Source organism: Schistocerca cancellata, chromosome 6 (assembly GCF_023864275.1).
Source record: "Schistocerca cancellata isolate TAMUIC-IGC-003103 chromosome 6, iqSchCanc2.1, whole genome shotgun sequence".
In the NCBI taxonomy this organism is placed as follows: domain Eukaryota; kingdom Metazoa; phylum Arthropoda; class Insecta; order Orthoptera; family Acrididae; genus Schistocerca; species Schistocerca cancellata.
In genome coordinates, this window is record NC_064631.1 from 647,994,419 (window position 1) to 648,005,073 (window position 10,655).

Consider the following 10,655-nt stretch of genomic DNA (forward strand, 5'->3'; position numbering starts at 1 on the left):
TATTTGCAATAACACAGGTGGAAAAGCTGTCGCCCGCATCTCGTGGTCGTGCGGTAGCGTTCTCGCTCCCTACGCCCGGGTTCCCGGGTTCGATTCCCGGCGGGGTCAGGGATTTTCTCTGCCTCGTGATGGCTGGGTGTTGTGTGCTGTCCTTAGGTTAGTTAGGTTTAAGTAGTTCTAAGTTCTAGGGGACTGATGACCATAGATGTTAAGTCTAATAGTGCTCAGAGCCATTTGAACCATTTTTTTTTGAAAAGCTGTTGCGTGAAGCTCTTGTTGTAAGTAGGCTATTTATGTTTTCTTATTGGCAACGTTACGTAGCGCTCTGTATTAAAATCACTGGCTGTGCTGTGTGCAGTCTGTGGCTAGTTTGCATTGTTGTCTGCCATTGTAGTGTTGGGCAGCTGGATGTGAACAGCGCGAAGCGTTGAGCAGTTGGAGGTGAGCCGCCAGCAGTGGTGGATGTGGGGAGAGAAATGGCGGAATTTTGAAATTTGTAAGAGTGGATGTCATGAACTGCTATATATTATGACTTTTGATGACTATTAAGGTATATACATTGTTTGTTCTCTATTAAAATCTTTCATTTGCTAACTATGCCTATCAGTAGTTAGTGCCTTCCGTAGTTTGAATCTTTTATTTAGCTGGCAGCAGTGGCACTCGCTGTATTGCTGTAGCTTGAGTAACGAAGATTTTTGTGAGGTAAGTGATTTGTGAAAGGTATAGGTTAATGTTAGTCAGGGCCATTCTTTTGTAGAGATTTTTGAAAGTCATATTGCGTTGCGCTAAAAAATATTGTGTGTCACTTTAGTGACTGTTTGAGTACGTTCAGTTTTGCTCATCTGTTTGAAAAGCAAATAGTGTAAGTGGTTTATCAGCACAGTAATTTAGAAATTGTTCTAAGGGGACGTTTCATATGTCGACCCTTAGCCGAGGATACCGCACTGGATTCTTCTGATTTTTTCTTGTATTTTGTGTAATTAGTGTACATTTTGTTTATTGCTAGCGCGTGATTGTAGAGAGAATCTCCTTTGTAGTTGCAGTCTTTCATTGTTGTACAGTAAAGCAGTTGTGGCATGCATGTAGATTTGCACCAAGTATTTCGCAGCTGCGCTTGCAATTAACGAGATATTATTTTCAGTGCTATGTTAATGTGTTCTCTTATTGTTGCTCTTCAAATTGTGTTTTTCTGTGTTGTCGTGTGAAATATTGTGACAATAATGGCGTGTGAAAAACGTAATACTAGGCTCCAAAGTAAACTGAGAAATGACAGTGAAGACGAAAGCAGTGTGTTAACGCCACCATGTAATGAATTAACTAATATTCAAAGTAGTAATTTGGTAACTGTGCATAGGGAAATGGAGCAGGCGTCAAATAATGGTGTAGACAGTGAAACAGGTAGTGAACAGGGAAGCATTATCGATCGATCGGTCGGCAACAGCTCGCTCAGGAATCGGGAATGACAAAACACAATATTGCAAATACTGTAGACTCAGGTTTTGGGATCTCACCGTTTTCTCAAATGAGTCAAGACACATTTTCCGCTTGTCAAAATGTGAATGTTGCCGGTGCAAATTCACTGCCGAAAAGCACTGAGGAACATGTTTCAGACACCAGTGCATTGTTATTACAATTAATGCAACAAATGGGACAAAAGCTTCAAAAGTTAGACACAATGGAACAAAATCAGAGACAAACACAGCAAAAGCTTCAAAAGTTAGACACAATGGAACAAAATCTTCAAAAGTTTGACACAATGCAACAATACCAGAGACAAACACAGCAACAGTTAGACACAATGGAACAAAATCTTCGGAAGTTAGACACCACACTTGAACAAATACGTGAAGATTTAACTACTGAGTTACATAACATTGAATCGAAATGTCAAAAAGTCTGTAATGACGTAAAAACACAAATTTTTGAGCATTTCCAACTTATTTTTTCGCGGCATGAAAATGCATTACAGAATTACGAAGCAGCCATAAAAGAACTGCAAACTATTGTTCATGGAAATCATGAGACTTTGCAAGCTAAAATTGGCTCAGTTGCATCTACCGATTCGGTTACACAACTTGCAAAAACTCAAGAAAACTTAAAGGACACAGTAGATACTCTGAAAATTGGTTCAGAAAGACACATGGAGGAAATTAGTTCATTATCAGAGAAAGTAGTTGAACTTTCGGATCAGCTAAATAATATATCTACACAGGTAGATGATGATCTGAATGACACAAGACCTGTAGCCTTTACTGACACAGAAGAGTATGAACAAATTAGAAAATTCAAACAAAATCAAAATCAAATCAATACACAGTACAAAAGAGAAATCCGGGAAGTACTAGATCAGTTGACGCAGGTAATACAAGAATTACATATTTCAGAGGACACTCGCGCTCCAGTACGGGAAGAGGGACATAGAAATATGGAACAAACACAAAGTAATAACACAGGACACTTCGGAAATTTTGAAAGAAATTGGCAAGGCGCATTGGATTTTGAGATGGAACCGCCGAAACGAAGTAACAATGAGCGATGTGTGACTCGCCGACACGATTATTTCGACTATAAGCTGTTCATTACTACACGTAAATTCAAAACGTTTAAGAATTCTGCCAACGACATTCATCCACAAGCGTGGCTTCATCAATTCTCTCATTGTTTTCCTCCCAACTGGTCATTAGAACACAGATTAGAATTTATGTGTGGCTACTTAGAGAATGAACCAGCTGTAAGAATGCGATCGGTCAATCATGATTGCCACAGTGAAGCAGAATTTTACCATGCCTTCCTCTCAGCATATTGGTCTCAAGCCACACAAGACCGAGTAAAACATAGCATCATGATGATGAAACACTTTGAACTATCTGAATTTTCCAGTCTTGTCAAATATTTTGAAGACATGTTGCATAAGAATCAATATCTTTCAAACCCATACAACGCTTCAGAACTCATCCGCATTTGCTTAATGAAATTGCCTGAACATTTGAGAAATATTTTTTTGGCAGGGCGTTGCAAAGACGACATTGAAGCTTTTCAGGGACTCTTACAAGAATTAGAAATTGACACAGACAGTCGCAGCATGCGAAAACAGGAAAACAATCACTACAGGTCACATCCGTCACAATTCCGTAACGACGGAAACGATAACTGGCCACGACAAGGCTATTCTTACAACGTAAATCGTGACCATAACAGACACCACCCGTATGACAACCACTGACAGAGTAATAGTTACAGAGAAAGATCGCATTTCCGTAGTAATGAATATGACAGAGACAATCATAGAAACAGACAATTTGGCAACCAGAACTATTATTATCACGGGAGACAGAATAACTTCAGAGCAACAGTCCACCGTGCAGTGATAATTCAGGGAGAAATTCTCCACCACTTAACCGACAAAAAGAAACTATAGGAACTACCGACATGATGACAGACGATATAATCATAACGACAGACCTGAATTTCATCAGAACTGGCGGGATTGAAACAGGGCTGGGCCCTCTGGGCACGGTGAATTTGTAGAAGTTAGACCAAATCCCAATAACGATGCGCGCCAACAGAGAAACAGACAATGACTCGCACCGCAGGCAGCCACGTGCGCCGGCTGGTTCAGAGAAAAATAACATAAGCGCTAACCTTGAGCAAATTTTAGCATTCCTTACCGATGTATACAACATGATAATTGCTTTGAAGTTGAAACTCTGCGTACTAGAAAGAGTAAAGGATTGCACCACATTTCACTTGTAAAACAGTTTATTGAGAGATAATCTGTTTTTTGATTTAGTCTTTGCTATAAAATTTTCACTTCACATTACTAGTACTCTTTGTCACACTTACAAACTGTTAACATGCAACTATGTTTTAAAGCTAACTAACTATCCAGTCAAGAACATAGGAAACTTAGAAAAGTAATTGTGAATGCATTGTTATAGTGAACAGACGACACAGTGGTTAGTTTATGTGACAGCTACACGATTTTATCACAACGCTACTAATGAGTGACAATTTACAATGTTGCTTTTGCAGTGTTTCTTTTATATATCTGCACAGTTTTTCTGTATTATTCTGGAAAGTAAAATATGTTTTAGTAGTAACTTTTGTGGTATAGCTACAATGAGACAGCCTTTTCCGTAGCACAACAATACGTTACAGCACAGTACTTTCTTCATCATGGCAATAAGCGTAATAACTAAGATATCTATACACAAAGCATTTCACTTTTGTTTATCATGAGGTAAGTACATTGACTTCTGCAGAACTTTGCTTACAGAGGACGATAACTATGACACTTCCATAGAATTATCTTACAACAAGACGCACACTTTAGCGCTACAGTACACGTATTTGAGTGATTAATTTTGTACTTAAAACATTTATTTTTAAAGATATTTGAAGTACAATGATACAAAGGTTTTCCGTGATACATTTCACTCCATTGCTGTAATCTGTAACACCTGAGGGTATAATTACATTAATCCTCAGGGAGTACACGCCTACTTTGTGTACCATGTGTTTGGGAAGCACAAGGAGCCCTGGCTAATATGGTATTTGCTTTTACAACTTTACACATCGGTACCATATTTCTCTAACACATAAATTACACAGCTATCTGATCTTTTAACTGAGAGACAAATTTTTTTCACTACATCACTGACAGATGTTTACATAATTACACCATTGGATAACTTCACACTTATGAAATTGTATTTTGTCTGTATTTTGTGAACTGGTCATATTTTTTCGGAACCATTGTGATACTACGAGAGCTCTGAATAATGTATTTGGTATGGGATCATGATTTTTAAAGTACGTTTGAGGTAGATGACACTACTGAAATGAGCAGAGAATTTTTTTTAGGTTTTGAAATTATTGCAGAAAGCTATGACGTTTTTGAGATTTGACTGATGTGTTATGATGTTATTGTTATGATGACAATGTGTATTATGCTGTTGAGGTCTGTTTATGATCAATAAGCTGATACTATATGAGGAATTTGATTATTCCATGTATTTATTATGATGAAATATTGAAGAAGTGTAGACAAATATGTATATGTGTAATAAGGTAAGGAGTAATGAATAGTGGTTAGGGACTCTGACTTGTGAAAAAGGATGTTGGACACCAAGAACCGTACTTTAAGAGTTATGAAATGTGTGTAAACGCGCAAATGTATCACAATGCCGACGACAACTTTTTGAACATTGTTATATTCATAGGAATTTGTTTCTACACATTGGCAACGCAAATTCTAGACCAGTGAAATTTTTTATATCAGACTGTCACTGTAATGCAAACTGGTGTCGCAAATATCTCGGTAAGAAAGTTAAGTGACCACCTGCACGTAATGCGTCATGGGCACCCAGCTGTGTCAGACACCTGGAGAAAAAAGCCATTAGTGTGTGCCTTTTCAGAGGCACAGGTAAAAAAAAAAAGGAAGCCATTATCCTCGCTATTGACATTCCTTTGTAGAAAGCATCGCAAATACGACACGCTCAAACTTGAAACATATGATTATACTGTGGAGCTCTTAATTTATGTTATTTACTAAAATGCCTAATGAAACGATGAGAAACATTTCTCGGCTAGTTGAGAGAAATACCATATGGCTTGCTTTATGTATTTAGTTACTCATTTTGTTTAGTATCAAGTTTCTAGCTGCAGCAGCATTGGTTAAAATAAAATTTAATAGATGTACTAATATAAATATTTTATGCCTACAGATCCAGTAAATAATTTTATGATCTATTCAAAGAAACGAAGGAGCATAAAAAGACATTTCCCTTCACAGGAATTGCATACGGAATTGTCTTTTCAACTACTTGTTAATTTTTTTGGTAGAATAACTTCTTATGGTGCACCACTTTAATTACATAGACATTAAGATGTGAATATACATTTCCCTTGTCTGCATTGTTGTCTTTAGTGTAATATTTTTTTTGCTTGAGCTATGTCATGTTTAGATATAAATTACTGCATTTGCTGCTGCTGTTTGCCAGGCATAGTGCTACTAAATTTCTCTTTACATTACTCTGTTAAGCCAGTTTTACAACTGATTTATTTTTCTTGTTGCTGCAAATTGGCTCATATTAGTTGTAATTTTGCATTTTATCTGTTAATTTAGATTTACTGCTGCTTGCTTTGCAAATTGGCATTTTTTTTTGTCATTGCTGTTTGTGTTAATTTGTTATGTGCTGCTACATTGCCTCGTCCCTTGGTATATATATCTGAGCTCAGTAGATTTAAGTTAGCTTAAGAGGGGGTAGACTATATAAGAAACTAACTATGGTGAATTTATAAGAAATGCATTGCTGGATTTGGACGGGTTACTCCTGTAACTGAAATATCAGATGTGAAGATGATTCTGAATGAACCGAAACAGCTCATATGAATAATAAAAAAAAATTTTTGCAATCAAGACGGATTTTAAGTAACATTAAAAAAAAGGTAGTGTACAGTGGAGAAAAACTATTTTTTGACAGAGGATGTGAACAGAATACGGAAAGCAGGCCTAGATAGGACTTTTTGGGAATAATGATGAATGAAGGGAGGTCTCCATGCAAAATACTGCAGTAAAACAAATCCTGTCCTTTCCCTTTTATGTCATCCTACTATATGTTTGTGTACCCTTGTGTATTTGTGTTTTTCCTGTCTTTATGTGTTTAGCTGATGAGAGCTATGTTGTAGAATTTTTCTAATACTATGTTATTTACTTTGTAAATATGTTTAGACATTATTTATTCTGTGTTATTTTAATGCTCATGTGTGAAGTTGATGTTTTAAAAGTTATTCTGATCTTTTATGTATTTAATTATGTCATAATTACTGTAACACTGATGTATATGTATATTTCTATTCTTTTGTACTACAAATGTTATCTGTATTGTTATGTTCTTTAATGATGTATTTTGTACCTTTGTTATTGTTTTCTCATGTTATAATATTGTAATTGACACCAGTTCATCGAATTATGTAACTTGTAAGCATTCATTTCACTGCACACATTTCTGTTGGTCATAGTAATGCACAATATGTGACAAGTTGGGACTGTTAGTGTTTGCACGTGTGTTAATAATTCAGCAAGGGACTGGATAACAGCATTGCTGGTTCTAAGGACAATTCCAAAAGTTTCGTGAGTGTACAAGTGGTGGTTTATGGACTTGCTATATTGTCTGCAAGACTCTTCGATGGCGAATGTGCACCTGCACAGTCGCAACAGATGGCTGCTGGCCGTCTCTACAAGGACTACTGTGGGTCACCACCTTTGATGACTCACCAATACCATTATCTCTACAAGGACTGCAGTGAGTCTGCACCTCTGGTGGCCCACCAATACCATACTCTCTACCAGGACTACAGTGGGTCTGCTCTGTGATGACATACCTACCAATATTCTTCAAAACTTCGACTGACTCTGCTTTGGGTTTGCTCTGTTGTGGCCCATTACCTGTCTGCATTACCTGTCTGCATGTCAAGAGTCAGCACTGTCTTTCCGTTGGAAGGACAACACTACTTCTTCAAGACTGCATGGAAATCCTCTACTTTCGTGTGCATTTTCTTTTACTGCTCAGACATTGAGAAAAACACTGCTATTTTACTGTGATGAACGATCAGGACTGTCTTTATGGACTGTGAGAAAATTTTAGCTTTTGACCAACATTGTGTCTATAAGGGTGTGCATTTGATTTCTTTGTTATTGTAATTATGAAAAATTTCATCAAATCATTATTGGCCATGGCCCGAAACAATTTGTAAAATTTTTTGTGGGGAGTATGGGGGCTATGTAAGTAGGCTGTTTATGTTTTCTTATTGGCAACGTTACGTAGCGCTCTGTATTAAAATCACTGGCTGTGCTGTGTGCAGTCTGTGGCTAGTTTGCATTGTTGTCTGCCATTGTAGTGTTGGGCAGCTGGATGTGAACAGCGCGAAGCGTTGAGCAGTTGGAGGTGAGCCGCCAGCAGTGGTGGATGTGGGGAGAGAAATGGCGGAATTTTGAAATTTGTAAGACTGGATGTCATGAACTGCTATATATACTATGACTTTGGATGACTATTAAGGTAAATACATTGTTTGTTCTCTATTAAAATCTTTCATTTGGTAACTGTGCCTATCAGAAGTTAGTGCCTTCCGTAGTTTGAATCTTTTATTTAGCTGGCAGTAGTGGCGCTCGCTGTATTGCTGTAGCTTGAGTAACGAAGATTTTTGTGAGGTAAGTGATTTATGAAAGGTATAGGTTAATGTTAGTCAGGGCCATTCTTTTGTAGAGATTTTTGAAAGTCAGATTACGTTGCGCTAAAAAATATTGTGTTTCACTTTAGTGAATGTTTGAGTACGTTCAGTTTTGCTCAGCTGTTTGAAAAGCAAATAGTGTAAGAGGTTTATCAGCACAGTAATTTAGAAATTGTTCTAAGGGGACGTTTCATTGTGACTGAGGATGCAGCCTCATGGAGGAAAAAAGTTGAGCATGTCGAGAAGCTTAAACGAGCAGCACAGATAGTAGAAGGCATTATCAGTGGCCATGAACAGTTAATGATTTGTCGTACCTGATGACGACGATGAAGACGGTTTTGGCGATGAATCTTACAACAGAGACGATGGCGAGCTGGATGGAATTGCGCCATTATCACTGTTAATTGGTGAGTGAAAAATTACTAATATTGGTTATTTATTGCAATCTCGGTTAATATTTATTTTGTAAACCATGTACAGTACTGATTTTAAATGGTTCAAATGGCTCTGAGCACACTGCGACTTAACTTCTGAGGTCATCAGTCGCCTAGAACTTAGAACTAATTAAACCTAACTAACCTAAGGACATCACACACATCCATGCCCGAGGCAGGATTCGAACCTGCGACCGTAGCAGTCACGCGGTTGCAGACTGAAGCGCCTACTACCGCACGGTCACACCGGGCGGCTACTGATTTTAAAGTACCAGTACCAGTCGTCAGATGCTTGTTTTCTGTATTTCTTTGCTCCGTTTACGAAAGGGCGTGCATTGTCACGCTTTTACGTGCATTATTGTACGGTTGTTTAATTCCTGTCATTGTAGTATAACTAAAAACGAGTTTTTATATACTCTGTAATTGCTCAATCGCTTGCATTCACGAGACGTGACGGAAAACTGTATCGTCTACTGTGTGTATAGAGGCTACTGTTGCAACATCGCTATGACAGTATAGTCAAGCTAACTTGACAAAAAACGAACTGTCAAGTGCAATGTTTCGCCGGCGCGTGTATATCAAGATTGAAGTTAGTTCCGCGCTAGATGCGCAGGACACGCCTGTGCTTGCTGTACAGACGATGGCTGGTGCTGTCGCTGCCACAGCAACGAATTTAATACAGCAAGCTTCGGAGGCTAAGGCGAGTGATTTCCGTGCTCTGAGCAAACTGGGGGTAGAACACAACTGCTCGGACAAAAGCCCCTCGAAAAGAATGAAAAACTTGAACAGTGTCAGAGGCGCAACAATTTCAGAGTGTTCGGAATTCCAGAGAATAGCAGTGACAGTGCAGACGAATTAGTGACAAATTTTATCCACTGGAAGCTGGGCCTGTAGACGACACTGAACGATAGGGACAAATGCCATAGTGTGGGATGTAGTACGCCACGCTCTATAAAACATAGAGCAATAATAGTGAAGTTTATGTCGTAGAGGAAAAGACCTGAAGTCTGCAGGGCAGTGAAGAAGAAATGCTCCAAGTCAGGCCTCACAATCTAAGAGGATCTTACCTGTGAAGGAATAAACATTTTGAGAAACGCGATTTAGAGATTTGGACTACAAAACGCACGGGCAAATAATGGCAGGATAATGGTGAAAACCAAAAACGGAAAAAGATCAGTTTGTAATGCAAATGAACACAAACGTTTATGGCTTTATGAGATAACAGCATGCCCGCTCTTGCTGCCGACAGTTTATGTGTTTTTACTTTTAATTGTAATTTATAGTTAACCGTAAATTAACTGAAGTGTTAACTGTTTTGTTCCACTTCGTTGCTGAATTTTATTACTTCTTATTTACTCTGCCAACTACTGTATCTACTTAGTCTTACTTTCATTTTTATTTATCTATTTATTATCACGATATTGTTGTTACTCATCGCTAGCGCCGTTAATAATACCCTCTCCTTTATCTTGCTTTCAGTACTGTTGTCGACGGATTATTCATGTTTAGAGAGTTTTTTCCTGACACCAGTCAGGTGTCGCTGCAGATGTCGCTGGCGTTGGCCACGAAACCTCTCTCTTCCCCAATGATACCTGACACTTTCACTTCTGGGAACCCGCACTCCGCCCTTCTATTACACTCTGTTCCAACACCAGCGCTGACCGAGAATCGGTAGTGTCCAGCTGTGGAATCCTCAGGTTCAAAATGGCTCTGAGCACTATGGGACTCAACTGTTGAGGTCATTAGTCCCCTAGAACTTAGAACTAGTTAAACCTAACTAACCTAAGGACATCACAAACATCCATGCCCAAGGCAGGATTCGGACCTGCGACCGTAGCGGTCTTGCGGTTCCAGACTGCAGCGCCTTTAACCGCACGGCCACTTCGGCCAGCGAATCCTCAGGCGCTCTGCACCTGAACACATCAATCTCCCTGTTGCCCATGCAAATGTCCAGTCTCTGCCAGTTCATCTCAACGAATTCTGTCATAT